At 42.8% G+C, this 15,710-nt stretch overlaps 1 protein-coding gene across 5 annotated transcripts in view; it reads left to right on the top strand.

Annotated features, from left to right (window-relative positions):
- Positions 1-15,710, top strand: part of TAB3 (TGF-beta activated kinase 1 (MAP3K7) binding protein 3) — a 55,683-nt gene that overhangs the window by 4,793 nt on the left and 35,180 nt on the right. For 4 of the 5 annotated variants that reach the window (XM_049643653.1, XM_049643649.1, XM_049643650.1 and 1 more), the window contains one exon: positions 799-875. The gene's annotated coding sequence lies outside the window, so the exon portion shown is untranslated. The other variant, XM_049643651.1, reaches the window with a different exon arrangement.

Raw genomic sequence — 15,710 nt, 5'->3', positions numbered from 1 at the left:
ACTGAAAGCGCAGGAAATGAAACCATGTGTGAGAGGGGACTACTGTAGTTTCTGAATGATGGGGAGAGAGAATGCTCATCTGTCAAAAGAAGCCTGTAAGGTTACTCTTCTTTGTATAAATTGCCCTTTGGGGAACAGAAATAGTTTGTATTATAGTCCACATTAAAAAAAATTGTTTAAAGTTTATTTGTGGTGAGCGAGAGAGAGCAGAGGAAGGTGGGGAGGGAGGGAGAGAGAATTTGGAGCAGGCTCTGCACTGTCAGCTCAGAGCCTGACACGGGACTCAAACTCAAAAACCGTGAGATCGTGACCTGAGCTGAGATCAAGAGTTGGACGCTCAACCGACTGAGCCACTCAGGCGCCCCTGTAGTCCACATGTTTTATGAAGGTATTTACTATTTTGACCACACGGTTTAAAGTTTCATACATAGCTTGTGAGGTCTGGGCTTCCTCCTATCTTCTGTGATGAATGGGGGGTCAGGATGGTAAGTCACAACCAGGCGTGCTACAGAAGCCTTAAGAAAACAAGTGGTGGATTATTTTCTTGTTTTCCTGAACTGCTGCTCTCTCGGAATAACGTAGAATTAACGTGGGAGAGATTTGTGACCTGACAAAAAGGACGGTGATTCAGCCTGTGAGGATACTTGGGAAAGAACCACCTGGCTTCACAGTGTGGTCTGGCATCCCGTCTGCTGTCACCTTAAGGCCCCAGAAGTCTGTGGGGTTCTGTCGTTTTTGCATACTGAGTCGGGAAGTCAGCACAAGGATAACTATCTCCTCGTTTCGTCACCTTTACAGACTACTGAAAAGAAGGTGCTTTTCGAGCTGGAGATGTGAATAAGACTGCCGTGCCAGAGCTTATAAATCATCTTCAGGTAAATTTTGTTTAATTAAGTAGATTTTTGGTTTTGTACAGTTTTAGTTTTACAGAAAAACGGAGACGGTAATACACAGAGTTCCTGTCTACTCAGCACCCGGTTTCTTCTAATTAATGAATAGATTACATTAGCAACGGTACATTTATTACAGTTAATTAACCAATATTGAAACATTGTTATTAACTCCACAGTTTATTCAGATTTCTCTGGTTTTTATCTAATGTGTTTTTTCTGTTTTAGGGTCCCCCCCCCCCCCGGGACACCACATCACGTGTGGTCACCATGTCTCCTTAGGCTCCCCTTGCTGTGACAGTTTCTCAGACTTTCACTGTTTTGATGACCTTGTCAGTTTTGAAGAGAACCGATCAGGTATTTTGTAGAATATCTTTTAGTCAGGATTTGTTTCCTGTTCTTCTCATTATTTAGATTGGTGTTGTGGGTTTGGGGGAGGAAGACCACAGAGGTAAAGTGCCATTCTTCTATTCTTAGCACATCAGGAGTGTCTGCTTCAATATGATTTGTCACTGTTCATGTTCACTTTGGTCACCTGGCTAAGGTTTATGTCAGGGTTCTCCACTGTAGTGTTACTTTTCTTTCTTTTTTTTAAATTCTTTCCCGCACTGTGTTGTTTGGAACGAAGTCACCATGTGGTCCCCGCTTGAGTGGGAAGTTATGGTCCGTCTCCTGAGGGTGTTCTGCATAAATTATTGGGAAGTCTTCTGCATGGAAGACTGTCCCCTCTCCCCCATTTAGTTGTTCATTTAGTCACTTATTTATATCAGTATGGGTTCATGGATAATTATTTTATACTTTGGATCATAATCCATTACTACTTTATTTTGTGGTTTAGCTTTTTCTAGCTTTGGCCATTGATGAACTCTTTTGGATGGTCCCTGTGTCACTTTAACATGCCTCCACGGTGATGGGGGGGAGGGGTTGTGCCTTTTGAGCACTTCGTAAGTTTCTACCATTATAACATACTCCGGGCTTATCCTGTGTATCTCCCTTCCAGTTCTAGAATCAGCCATTTCTCCACAAAGCCCTGGTTCCTTTTATTAGAGAATGCTATTAGAAATCGAGATCTGATGGGACTGGGTGGCTCAGTTGGTTGAGTGACTGACTTCAGCCCAGGTCATGATCTCATGGTGTGTGAGTTCGAGCCCCACATCGGGCTCTGTGCTGACAGCTCGGAGCCTGGAGGCTGCTTTGGATTCTGTCTCTCCCTCTCTGCCCCTCCCCCGCTAGCTCGCATGTGCTCTCTGTCTCTCTCTCTGAAAGAACAAATAAACATTAAAAAAAAATAAAGATCTGAGTACTAGATGTGCTCATTGCCTTTTCGGGGTGTTGGTGCTTCTGGACTCTGCTAGCTGAAATCCCATATATAGACTATATATTTATGCATGTCTATAAACGTTTCTTTATGTCTGTTTTTATATATCTGTGTTAGTATTAAGCTGTTAAGCTAAACATGAGTTGCTACTGATGTCTCCAACCTAATCCATTACTACATGGATCCTACTAGTCTTCTCCTGTTGCTTGTCTGTGACCTCCCACTTCTAACAGTAAGACCTGGCTCCCAACGTTCACCATCCATGTACTTAATTGTTCTCTCCTAGTATACGTGTATAGATGTATATCAGTTTTGTTAACCTCTACCCCCATAAGAAAGAACTTTATCAACTAGAGTACAGTGCTTATGTACAGTTCCTCTTGCCTTGACTTTACTCTTAGAGGTGCCGCTCCTTTCCAGCGTTATTTAGGTCAGCACCTTTCCCCTCTACCACCTGCAGTGATATCGTTTCATACATTGGTAATACAATTAGGTTACATCATATGGTCTCTGTTCCTTCCTGGGATCCCTTGACCTGTTTTAAAATTTGCATACTTTAAGGTTCACTCTTTGTGTTATCAGGTTCTGTGGGTTTTGACAAGTGCATAAATGTCATGTATCTACCATTAGAGTATTATACAGAATAATTTCACCACCCTTAAAATTGTCTCTGCTTCACTTGTGGACCCTTCCTCCCCACAGACCTCTGGCATTCACTGATCTTTTTACTGACTCTGTAGTTTTGTCTTTTCCAGAATGTTCTTGAGATATTTTTAAAGTCATTTTATGAAGGAAATCTCTGATTTTTCTAACCTAGATACTGTTTTTTTTTCCTATAACCAACTCAGTATTCCTAAATGAACAAACTATTTCTAATAAGAATCAAGGCTTTCCCATTTCTTTTTTCATATACCACTGCGTAACATCATTTCATTTTAGTTTTTAATATCCTGCTTCTTTGGGGCACTTGGCTGTCTTAGTTGGTGGAGAGTGCGGTTCTTGATTTTGGGATCATGAGTTCAGGCCCCATGTTGGGCGTATAGCTTACTTAAAAAAACAAATAATTATACCCTACTTTTTGGTTACCAGACTCAGAATTGGGAGGAGATCCCAAGTACCTTCATTTGTGTTTTTGTTGAGGAGGCTGGTGGGGGAAGGCAGGAGTGACATGTATGATAGATCCTGTATAGGGGACAGCTGGCAAACAGATGTTCACTTGGGAGGAGGTGTTAAGTTCAGTTAAAAGTGAATCTGCTTCTTTTTGCATCTGGGGGACTATATTTAACATGAAAATGCTCTTGATTCTTTTAACATGAATATTATATTGATCCATCATATATATTTTTTGAGAATAGAATATGAGATAGATGCAGTGAAAATGTGACTGTTTCAAAACGTTTTTCCCTCTAATCAGAATCCTGTGACACGATTATAAGTTATTTGGAAGGCCTCATGTAGGAGAAATAACAACTATCATGTTCCTGTCCCTCTCTTGTTAATTGGTTACACCTTTACATACATGCATGAAAAGTCCTGAAATTGGAACCCTTACCTGTACCAGTAAAAGATGCTTTTTATGTTTCACTGTTCAGGCCACTTCTTGTTGCTGTTTACCTCAAAGAATTTATCTACTACAAAAAACTCTTCTATTTTATTTTATTTTTTTCATTTTATTTTTAATTTTTTAAAATTTACATCCAAATTAGTTAGCATATAGTGCAACAATAATTTCAGGAGGAGATTCCTTAGTGCCCTTACCCATTTAGCCCATCCCCCCTCCCACAACCCCTCCAGGAACCCTCAGTTTGTTCTCCATATTTATGAGTCTCTTCTGTTTTGTCCCCCTCCCTGTTTTTATATTATTTTTGTCTCCCTTCCCTTATGTTCATCTGAAAAAACTCTTCTTTATAATCAGGTTTTGGTTTGAACTTTAAACTGTCTTGGGGCACCTGGGTGGCTCAGTTGGTTAAGCCGCTGACTTCAGCTCCGGTCATGATCTTGCAGTCTGTAGTTCGAGCCCTGAGTTGGGCTCTGTGCTGACAGCTCAGAGCCTGGAGCCTGCTTTGGATTCTGTGTCTGCCCCCCCGCCCCTCCCCTACTCGTGCTCTGTCTCGCTCTGTCTCTCAAAAATAAACACATGTTAAAAATAAATAAACAAACAAACTGTCTTTAAGAGTTTTGACATCATCAGGGTTGCCTGGGTGGCTCAGTCGGTTGAGCGTCCGACTTCAGCCGAGGTCATGATCTCACACTCCTTGAGTTCAAGCCCTGCGTCGGGCTCTGCGCTGACAGCTCAGAGCCTGGAGCCTGCTTCAGATTCTGTGTCTCCCCCTCTCTCTCTGCCCCTCCCCTGCTTATGCTCTGTCTCTCTCTGTCTCAAAAAGCAATAAAAACATTTTATTTTTATTTTTATTTTTTTTAACGTTTATTTATTTTTGAGACAGAGAGAGACAGAGCGTGAACAGGGGAGGGTCAGAGAGAGAGGGAGACACAGAATCTGAAACAGGCTCCAGGCTCTGAGCTGTCAGCACAGAGCCTGACGCGGGGCTCGAACTCACAGACCGTGAGATAATGACCTGAGCCGAAGTCGGACGCCTAACCGACTGAGCCACCCAGGCGCCCCAAAAACATTTTTAAAAACTAAAAAAAAAAAAAAAAAAAGAGTTTTGACATCATCAGAGTTTTGACATCATTGTCTTAACCACGTACCCGGAAATAAAGGAAATTTTAAGTCCTAATTGACTTGAGGTGGAAGGAAAATGATGTTTAAGTTTGTATCCTAGCTTTGCTGCTTATTAACTATGTGACTACAGGCAAATTATTTACCCTCTCTGCACCTCATATTTCCTCGTTTTCAAATTTGTGGGTGATATCGTGGCCTCTCCCGTGGGATAAGGGGGATTAAATGAGACAAAGCACTTAGCACAGTGCCTGGTACATACATAGGGCTCAGTAAGTATCATCAAAAACCAAAACCTCCGAAGCAGCAAGAAATGGATGAAAGTTCCAAAGTTTTATACTAGTATACGTATTTTTGTTCACTGGTTATTAGCTGGGCCAGACTAATCAGAAAAATGAATGATGCCTTTACTTATAAGTCCTCCCAAGACCAGGCTAACTTTTCTTCAATCCTCCAAAGTTGTCGTGTCACCAAACTTAACATGCTAGCAGTAGGTGTCAGCCTGAGATGCTTTTGCCTTTCTAAAGAAGCCTGGGGTGTTTCTGGCAATTTCGCAAGAGGGGCCGGGATGCTCACCACCTTACGATACATCAGATAGGCTTGCACGACGAAGAATTCTTGTGCCCCACATTACCGCCTCAGCAGCCTACTGTTGAGACACAGTAGCCTGGACTTCCACAGTACTGGCTTTGCACCTTTTATGGAGCACATTGCGGGTAACAGCAAAGTCGGGCCTCTGACTTGGGGACGCCCTAGGGAGCGTGCAGAGTAGGCAGGCTGGAAAGTGTGTGTCTCTTCCATGCTGCACTTTTCGCCACTTGATACTGTTCCAGCTTCTCATTTTTTCTGGGGAAAGCTGGATAGCCAGATTGTCATGTAAAATGTCTCTATGTGAAAGCGTGTTTGGGGCACCTGGCTGGCTCGCTCGGTGGAACATGACACTCTTGATCTCGGGGTTGTGGGTTTGAGCCCCATGTTGAATGTAGAGATTACTTAAAGAAATAAAACATCTTTTTTAAAAAATATGACTCAACTTTTTTTTTTGCTTTTTTTCTTTAACACTTTTGAGGTCAGACCAAGCACATCAGCGGGCTGGATTGGCCTACAGACCATTGGTTTATAACCTCTGCTATAATTATTTTAGGAAGTGAGCTACAATGTGGCAGAAGTAAACACTCAGACCCGGAACCGCACTACCCTGCATACTTGCCGATCTCAGGCAAGGCTGTGGACACAAAGCACTAGGTGTGAGCTCATTTTCTAGAGTGTGGAGAACGGCAGCATCAGAGCAGAGCTCTGGGGGAGCTTTCCCGCCGGGAGGAATAATTCTGTTGGGAGAAATCCCAGTAGCTGCTTTTGGAGGAACAGAACCCACTGCGCCTTGGTGCCGACGTTCCTGAATGCGGGGGGCACGGTAGCCTCCCCACTGAAGGAAACCTCAGAGTGATTCCACTGCTAAGCATAGCGTCAGAGCCCAGCCCCCGACCCCACCTCCACCCTGCCCTCAGAAATTGGGAGTCCCGGCAAAGCCGACAGACAAGAAAGGCTTCACGTTGCAGAACCTCTTGGTTCATCTGGCTTTGGAACCCTGTGACGATCGTGGGGTTATGCCTCCAGTGTTTCTTTTTTGATCTAGGGTTACCGCCTACACAGTTCCACAGTCCACAGCTGTGGCCATCTGTGCTTTAGTGGGTGGTGGTGGGGTTTCAAGGGTGTCCCAGGAGTTAGGTCGCAGCCTAGCCTTGCCAGTACAGTTCACATACTGCCGGAGTCCTCTGGTTGGTTTCAGATCATCACTCACCACTTTCGAATTGTATAAAGAGTAGCAGCCCATTAAAGTGTTGTTAAGAAACAAAGTCCGTATGTATTTTGCATGGTCGTTGCACATGTTGATAATATATGGACAAGAATAGACGGTGTGTTTTGATGAGCGTCATATTGAAATCTAGAACATGCTATATGGCAGTGTTTCCTTTTAGTTGCGTGCTGTGGGATTAAATGCAAAAATGTAGTGCTTCACTTTGTTTTTTAGGAAAAGAGGCTCATCTTACTGGCTAGAATATTTTCTGTTTGTAAACTATCTGTCTTAGCCTCCCAGTGAGCAGAAAGGAAATGGCTTTTTTTTTTTAAAAGAAGTCTTGTAACATTTTCTGATTATCAGGAAATTATTAAGTTTGAGAGTGCTGTATATTGTGAAACACTTAATGATGATCCATGTCAGTCAGTGCTTACTAACTGTGAATGAGTGTTTGTATAGGGCAGAGTGCTGTCCAGTGTTCAGATTATGTACATAATCCCTTTAAGCGCAGACGTTTTTACCAGTTTAGGCTCATCTTTGTGAAAAGCAGGTCTACTCTTAATCATCTTTTCCGGTGGTAGCCGTCTTTGTGGGTATGTAAGTTGTTGGCTTTGATTTGAAAGATGCCTTTCAGTGTTTTTTTCCAAGGCGAGTACAGTAATTGTAACCTTTAAAAAAGGGCCAGTTTTTCCCTTTTAGCTCTGCTTCTCGTGTGTCCCAAAACAGCTTATTTATATCAGGATTCTTTCCTCCCCTCCCAGCCCTACCCCCCACACCAATAACCACCTAATTGGTTGATAAGCTGGTGGGGTTTCTTGTTTTTTGTTTTCCCGGTCAAAGGCGCTCATCCTCACCCTGCTGGCCGCGTCCTTGATACCTGCCCCTGGGGAGGACACAGCCTTTGGAGAAGGCAGGCTTGGATTTGAGTCGTGATTCTGCCATAGGCCCGTCCTTTGAGTTTGTTTTCTTACTTGTAGACTCCAGATCATCAGAGCTGCCTTTTAGGGCACACGGGTTCCGTCTTGGGTGTCTGACGGCAGTAGCGGTGAAATGAACGGGAACTTTGGCTTCCGTAGCGCCTGAGGTTCTAAAGGCGGAGGGAGCCGGCGGGGAGCCGGCGGCTCCAGAGACGAGAAGAGGAGCGAACCCAAGCCCTTCGCACCCGGAGCCTCTTTGTTTTGGGGGACCCTTGGCTGCTTTTTCACAAAAAGTCAACTGTATTATCCTTACGTTTTAAACCCTTGAAATTAGGGTTGAGAAGTGAATAAAACTGGTTTTTGGAGCCACTGGGACAGCTTGAGTTAAGCTTTTGGGTGCTTCAAGAGAAAGCTCTTTAGCCATGACAGTTAAGTAGCCATCAGGTGTTCTGAATGTGGTTAGCCCCTCGAGTCTCGAAGTGTCATTTCCTGTGGGAAAGTTGTCATTATCTCTGTAAATCAAAGCGGATCTGATTACTAAAGTCATTCGTACCTTTAAATTCAATGAATTCTACTTTTCTTTTCTATTTGACCTTACAGAGACTCATTGAACACCTAGTCTCTGCCAGGCCCTGTCCCTAATTGATTGATTGTCTACCGTCAGAGGAGATACTGAATTCTAGAATCAAAGAGTTGTACCTGGTAGCCTTTTATTTATTTATTTTAGAAAGAGAACAGGAGCAGGGGGAGGGGCAGAGGGAGAGAGAGGCCGGGGGTGGGGGGGAGTGCGGTGGGGGGAGAATCTTAAGCAGGTTGCATGCTCATTGCAGAGCCCCACACGGGGCTCAATCCCATGACCCTGGGATCATGACCTGAGGTGAAATCAAGAGTCAGATGCTTAGCCGACTGAGCCCCACAGGCGCTTCCATGTTAGTCTTTTAATCGAATGAAAATCGCAAAGCCTTAGAGGTGTGCTGTCTAGTAAGGTAGCCGCCGGTAACTGGCGGTAACTGCTGAGCACTTGAAATGTGGCCGTTCCGAACTGGGATATGCTGTTAGTATAAATTACACACTGGAGTTCAAGGACTTAGTTTGAGAGAAATAAGTAAAATAGCTCATCAGTGATTTCTATATTGATCGTATGTAAAAACAGTACTATTTCTGGTGTATCCGGTTTAATAAAATCTATTAAAATGTCACCTGTTTGTTTTTCCTTCACATGGCTACTAGAACACTTAACTTGCATTATATTTTTATTAGACACTGCTGTCTTACAGCCTCAGTGATTGGGCAGAGTTAACTCATCTAGTTAGGACTCCTGTGGCTAATGCAAATTACAGATTATCTTACTGTGAAAAAGGCAAATAATGTTTGTTTTGATCACAATGTAGGTAATTCAGACAGGTTTGAGTTAACACCCAGGACTTTGAAATGTTTATTTTGAATTAAGCCTAGGTTGTTAATCTGGGGGAATAATTTAGCATTTCACATTTGAGATATTTTAAAAGTGAAAAGCTAGAAATACATACCCACTGGTGGAGTGACTTAACCTATTTTTCCTTTTTCCTAAGCATTGACAGATTGTTCTACATCAGTGGTCCCTGAGGGCCCCAGTATTTTATTGGGGGTGTGTGCAGGAGGTAGGGGGCAAGAGTCATCTCTATGTGTAGATTGGTTTGCTACATACAGTAAGAGTGACTCTTCATTATTTAACAGACATCTGAGCAAGTACTCCGTCAGGCTGTGGGAGTGCGTGGGCGAACAAGGCACAGCCCCTGAATATAACTACAGACTTTCTGTCTGTTGTTCTGTTTTGTTTTGACTTTTTATTTGGAAATGATTCCAAAAGTACAGCGGTTGCAAGAATAAAAATTATGCAAAGAAGACTTTATATCCTTTGTCCATATTCACCTCTCATTAACATTTGTCCCTGTTTGCTTTATTTGTTCCCTCTCTCTGTGCATGTGTGTTTGTGTACATGCGTGCGTGTACACATACGTGGTGTATGGATTCTTCCTGAATCGTTTGAGAGTAAGTTGTCATGCCCTTTACCCCTAAATATTTCATTGCCTAATTCCTAAAACTCATCACCTGTCATCTCCATTTCAATTTTGTCCACAGATTGTTTTCTAACACTTTCCCCACCTCGTATGGGATCCAGTGTAGGATCAGTTATTAGATCTAGTTGTCATGTACTCTGTCTCCTTTAATCTGTGATACTTGTCTTGCCTTTTTCTTTTATGACACTGAAATTTTTCAGATGACATCCTCACCCTGTCCCCACCCCTCTTTTTTTTTTTTTTCTTTTTAAATAATAGAACATTTGTCATTCTGTGTTTGTCTATTTCCTCATAACTAGTTTCAGGTTCTGCATTCCCGACTGGAATAGTATAGCATAGAAACCATATTACTCTGTTTTCTCGGGGTGTCACATCTGGAAGTGCCCACTGTCTGTCTTTCCCTCATTGATGTTAATTTTGACCAGCCAGGCATGACATTGTTTGATTTGTCTACCACATAATTTTTACCCCTTGAAACTAATAAGCAGGTCTTTGGGGGAGATATTTTAAGACCATTCATGCATCCTACTCTTCATCCAAATTTCCTCCAAGATGTAGCATCCATTGATGCTTTTTGCTTGAAGCGGTCTCTAGTGTGTTGTCTGCAAAATGATTTTTTAGGTCTTACCACTCCTTGCGTGTTTACCAGTTGGATTCTACTGTAAACAAAAGCCCTCCCTTCTCCACTTACGTATGTGTGTACTTAGTAGTGATAGCGACTCATGGGTTTCTCTTTCCTAGAGGCCTGTAATTCATTACTGTCCTTAATTATTTGGGTACTCCGATTGTCACAGGTTTGGCCAATGGGTGCCTCTTCAGGCTGGCTCCCAGGTCCTTATGACAAGCTCCCATCGTTTTCTGAGTACTTCCCCACTTTGGCATAACAACACGTTGCAAGTAGAGCTGCAGTTTTATATGCGAGTCCTTTAGATACACAGGCAGCTTCAGTATAATGTGTTGGGTGCGTCCATGAAGATAAGCCCAACCTGCTGTGGCAGCATAATGGAGGGTCCTCTAGCGTAGCGTAGGGGAGGAGAGGCCCGGCAGCAGGACTCGGGGGAGGAGGTTGTCCGTAGAAGCCTCCTTAGGAGGAGCACCATCGGTACCAACATGGACAGGATCACTGTGGCTCCGAGAAACCGTGAGTGTGTGTGGTAGGGGGAGGACGATACGAAAACATCTACGGCAGGTGGATGATCATAGTCTAATGCCTGAAGAGGGTGGCACAGGATCACACCCGGCTCTGCTCTGTTGGGACGCAGAGTGGAGGGGACACGCTCAGTGCGGCATCTTGTAAAACCAATACTCTGACCATGATGTGGAGGGACGAAGGCAAGATCACAGGTGAGGGCCCAGCAGGAAGTTGCAGCTATAATGCCGATGACCACAATGTTCAGAAATGCCTTGAATAATAGTAACTAATGCCTTCTGACTTATTAATGTTTGACGTAGGAATTTGATGACAGCTCTACCGTTCTTTCCATTTTATAGGTGAAGTTTCCAAGGCATACGAGTTGAGTATATTTCATAGAGACTAACAAATTGCAGAACTGGGGTAGAAACCCTGACCGCTTCATTTCACACTCTAGTTGGTCGTACGAGAATGGGAAGTCCGGGATCGCAGTCGGGTTTCTAGTATCGTTAACTGACTCCATGGTGGTAACATTCATGGACAGAACAGAGAGCATTTGAGGAAGGGTTGTGGTGAGGGTTTCCTTTTTGAACATATTGACAATTATCTTTGGGCGTATCCAGATGGTGCTCTGGAGTAGGCACTTGGCTGTATGCGTCTGGAGTCTCGGAGAGAGCATGATGTTCAAGATCCCAGTTTGGAAATGATCAGCCTTTAAATGTTATTGAAAGCTTACTAGTAGATGTGATCGCCGTTTAAAAGGATGTAGGGGCGTCTGGGTGGCTTAGTCGGTTAAGCGTGTGACTCTTTATCTCTGCTCAGCTCATGATCTCACGGTTCGTGGGTTCGAGCCCCTCTTTGGGCTCTGTGTTGATGGCACGGAGCCTGCTTGGCATTCTGTTTCTCCTTCTCTCTGCCCCTCCCCTGCTTGTGCTCGTGTTCTCTCTCTTTCTCTCCCAAAATAAATAAACTTAAAAAAAAAAAAAAAGAGGGGCGCCTGGGTGGCGCAGTCGGTTAAGCGTCCGACTTCGGCCAGGTCACGATCTCGCGGTCCGTGAGTTCGAGCCCCGCGTCGGGCTCTGGGCCGATGGCTCGGAGCCTGGAGCCTGTTTCCGATTCTGTGTCTCCCTCTCTCTCTGCCCCTCCCCCGTTCATGCTCTGTCTCTCTCTGTCCCAAAAATAAATTAAAAAACGTTGAAAAAAAAAATTAAAAAAAAAATTAAAATAAATAAATAAATAAAAGAATGTAGAATGAAAAGAGGAAGCAGCTTAGGGCAAAAACCTAGGAACCTTAATGGGACAAAAGAGGTGGGAAGAAACCAGGCTAGGATATTGTCACAGAGGCTTAAAAAAAAGCAGCAGCAATCAGTACTGTCAGATGCTACAGAGGTCAAGGGTGCATAGGGACCAGAAAGTGTATCCTCTGGACTTAGCATCAGGGAGATGATGGCATGTCAGTGGAACAGTGATAAGAGCTAGATAAAAGCAGACTAAGGAATGAATTGCAGGGAGCCAAAGAGTACAGGGTCGACAGAAAGCCCATCTGGGTACCTATTGTAATCCCCAACTTGTCAGTATTTCTTCATGTTAATTAGACCTCTTCCATGTGGTGGCTGGGAGTTATTAAAACAGTAACTAATAACTCTTTTTTTACCTGTGGCTAGGCAGAGTCTGATACATAGGGGCTTTGGGGCCACTTTGTAGACAAAAAGAGCGTACGTAACTCTTGACAGCCTTGGCTTGGAAGGAAGAAGAGAGCAAGCTAGATGTCCAGTAGAAGCCAACAGATTGCAAGCAAAATGAAATACCCTGCCTGTAATTAACATCAAGTTTGAGATTACAGGATGGTGGTTTTTCGGGTATCTACTTAGTTATAAACGAGCAAAAGTAATTGAGTAGTTGCCTTAAACATTTTTATTTCTTCATTTGTTTTTCAAAGATTCATTCACTTCTTTAAAAACATTTTCTTTTACTGAAGACTTACCATGTCATATTAGTTTCAGGTGTACAACAGTGATAGAACAATTACATACATTAGGAGTGTTTACTATGATAAGTGTAGCTACCATTTGTCATGATACAACGTTACTGCAGTATTACTGACTGTATTTCCTATGCTGCACTTCTTATCCCCTTGGCTTACTTTATTTGTTTAAGTTTGTTTATTGTGAGAGAAAGAATGAGAGAGCACATGTATGTGAGCACGGGAGGGGTAGAGAGAGAGGGAGAGAGAATCCCAAGCAGGTCCCACGCTGTTATCACAGAGTCCACCATGGGGCTCAGTCCCAGAAACCCTGAGATCGTGACCTGAGCCAAAATGAAGAAGAGTTGGACGCGTAACCGACTGAGCCGCCCAAGCTGCCCTGACTTAGTTATTTTATAACGGGATGTTGGTACCTCTTAATCCCCTTCATGTGTTTTGCCCATCCCCTTCCCCCTCTGGCAGCTACCAGTTTGTTCTGTTGTGGTTCGGAGTCTGTTTCTGTTTTCTTGCTTGCTTATTCATTTGTTTTGGGTTTTTTTAATTCCACATGTAAGTGAAATCATATGGTATAGGTCTTTCTCAGAATGGTTTATTTCACTTAGCATAATGCCTTCTAGGTCCGTGTTGTTGTAAATGACAAGATTTTACTATTTTTTTTTATGGCTGAGTCCTATTCCACTGTGTACATACACCACATGTTCTTTAGCGTTCAGCTGTCAGTGGCCACTTGGGTTGTTTCTGTACCTTGGCTGTTGTAGATAATGCTGCACTAAGAATAGGGGTGCATATAACTTTTCAAATTAGGGTTTTCATTTTCTTCAGGTAAATACCCAGCAGTGGAATCACTGGATTGTATGGTATTTATATTTTGAGTTTTTTGAGGAATCTCCATAGTGTTTTCCAGAGTGGCCGCACCAATTTACATCCTCGTCAGTAGTGTACGAGGGCTTCTTTTTCTCCGCGTCCTTGCCAATACTTATTTGCCTTTTTGATATCAGACATTTGACTAGAGTGAGGTGATAATTCATTCCGATTTTGATCTGCATTTTCCTGAAGACCATTGATGTTGAGCGTCTTTCCACGTGTCTGTTGGCCATTCATATGTCTCTGCAAAAATGCCTATTCGGGTCTTCTGCCCGTGTCTTAATCAGAATGTTTGGGTTTGTTTGTTTGTTTGTTTGTTTGTTTGTTTTGGTGTTGTATGAGTTCTTTATATATTTTAGATATTAGCCCCTTACGAGATACATCGTTGGCAAATATTTTTTTCCCCTCAGTGGGTTGTCTTTGTTTTGTTGATGGTTTATTTTGCTGTGTACAGGCTTTTTACTTTGATGTGGTCCCCATAGTTCATTTTCTCTTTTGTTTCTCTTGTCTAAGGAGACATATCAAGAAAAGTGTTGCGAAGGCCAAAGTATAAGGCATAACTGCCTATGTTTTCTTTTAGAAGTTTTATACTTTCAGCTCTCACATTGAGGTCTTTAATCTATTTTGAGTTTATTTTTGTATGTGATGTAAGAAAGTGGTCCAGTTTCATTCTTATGCTTGTAGTTCTCCAGTTTTGTTTTTTTAGCACTGTTTATTGAAGAGACTTTTTCCCCATGGTATATGCTTGCTTCCTTTATCGTAGATTAATCTGTTTCATTGATCTCTGTGTCTGTTTTTGTGCCAGTACCATACTGTTTTGATTACTAGACCTTTGTAGTATAGCTTGAAATCTGCGATTGTGATAGCTCCAGCTTTGTTCTTCTTTCTCATGAGCCTTTCGTGGTTCCATACAAATTTTAGGATTATTTGTTTAGTTGTGTGAAAAATGCTGTGGGTATTTATGTATTTATTTTTTTTTATTTTAGAGACAGCACAAGTGAGAAGGGCAGAGAGGGAGAGAATCAGAGAGGGAGAGAATCCCACGAGGCGGGGGAGAGAGAGAGAGAAGCGGGTCTCACTCGAAGCACGGTTCCTGTCTTTACCTGAGGTGGGGCTCGAGCTCACATGAAGTGGGGCACAAGCTCCCATAAACTGTAAGATCATGACCTGAGCCAAAGTCAGATACTTACTTACGAGTGAGCCAGCCGGGTGCCTTGCTGTGGGTATTTTGATAGAGTTTGCAGTGAGCCTGTAGATTGCTTGGGGTAGTGTGGACATTTTAACAGTATTCATTGTATAACTTCATGAGCATGGTGTTATCTTTCCCTTCGTTGGCATCATCTTCATTTTATTTCATTGATGTCTTACAGTTTTCCAAGTTACAGGTCTTTCATCTCCTTGGTTAAATTTATTTCTAGGTATTTCCTTCTTTTTTGAGGCACTTGTAAATGGGCTTTTCTTTCTCTGCTTTTTTATTAGTATATTAAAGTGCAACAGATTTCTGTATATTTTATATCCTGTAACGTGACTGAATTCATTTATTCTGATAATTTTTTGGTGTCCTGTGTGCGTTTTTTTTTTTTAATTTTGTTTTTTTTAACGTTTATTTATTTTTGAGACAGAGAGAGACAGAGCATGAACGGGCGAGGGTCAGAGAGAGGGAGACACAGAATCCGAAACGGGCTCCAGGCTCTGAGCTGTCAGCACAGAGCCCGACGCGGGGCTCGAACTCACGGACCGCGAGATCGTGACCTGAGCCGAAGTCGGACACTCAACCCACTGAGCCACCCAGGCGCCCCAGTGTGCATTTTTTCTATATAGCATCATGTCATCTGTGAATAGTGACAGTTTTATTTCTTCCTTACCACTTTGGATGCTTCTTATTTGTACTGTCTAATTGCTGCAACCAGGACTTCCAGTCTGTGTTGAGTAAAAGTGGTGAGAGTGGACATCCTTGTCTTGTTCTTGATCTTCGTGGAAAAACTCTCACTTTTTCACCATTGAGTGTGCTGTTAGCTGTGGGTTTTTCATAGATGGCCTTTATTATGTTGAGTCATGCTCCCTCTG

Source organism: Panthera uncia, chromosome X (assembly GCF_023721935.1).
Source record: "Panthera uncia isolate 11264 chromosome X, Puncia_PCG_1.0, whole genome shotgun sequence".
NCBI classification, from domain to species: domain Eukaryota; kingdom Metazoa; phylum Chordata; class Mammalia; order Carnivora; family Felidae; genus Panthera; species Panthera uncia.
This window is presented reverse-complemented; position numbering and strand designations above follow the sequence as displayed.